Raw genomic sequence first — 737 nt, 5'->3', positions numbered from 1 at the left:
TTTTTTTTTGTATTTGTATCAAGATACATTTTCATGTATTATTGCACATCTCTGGAGTGTCTGTTAACAGTGACTGACAGCTTCCACAGGTTGAATGTCTCCTGTATGACATGACTGTCCTGCATTATTAGAAACTATGATAACCTGGTTATGGGTCAGATCTGTCTGCATCCACTGCCTTAGAGCAGCAATTTGAGTAATTTTTTTAAATTTTTTTATTTCAAATTCCAAAATATGAATGTCTTCTGGTTTCTTTTGTCCTCCATGACAGTAAACTAAATCTCTCTGGGTTGTGGATAAAACTAGACACTTGATAACGTTGCCTTGGGCTTTGGGAAACAGTGATCAACATTTTTCATAGTTTCCTTACATTTCATATACCAATCAACTAATTGATGAGAAAGTGACAAGAAAATGGTTGACAGATTAATTGAATATGAAAATAATCCTCAGTCGTTGCCTTGCACTTCCTCACTCCCTCTTCCTCTCCTTGCAATTGTCATTATGCATTAGTTCAGTATTCTGTGTAGTTGTGGCTGTTGGTGTGCAAGAGGACTATCTGTTGTGGTATAAAACCTTCTAAAATAAGCAACTATAAATGATCCTAATTATTCAAATTGCCGGGGGAAAAAACAGCAATATACACTGAAAAAAGTGATTCTGACCCCTAGTAAATGTTACATGTCAAAATCAAGCATATTTTAATAGAAATATTTGTGTTATTTGACTCCACTTAT

The sequence above is a fragment of the Morone saxatilis genome, unplaced genomic scaffold (assembly GCF_004916995.1).
Source record: "Morone saxatilis isolate NCDOM2014 unplaced genomic scaffold, NCSU_SB_2.0 Contig0, whole genome shotgun sequence".
Classification (NCBI taxonomy): domain Eukaryota; kingdom Metazoa; phylum Chordata; class Actinopteri; family Moronidae; genus Morone; species Morone saxatilis.
The sequence above is the reverse complement of the archived record's forward strand: the minus strand, read 5'-3'. Positions refer to the sequence as shown.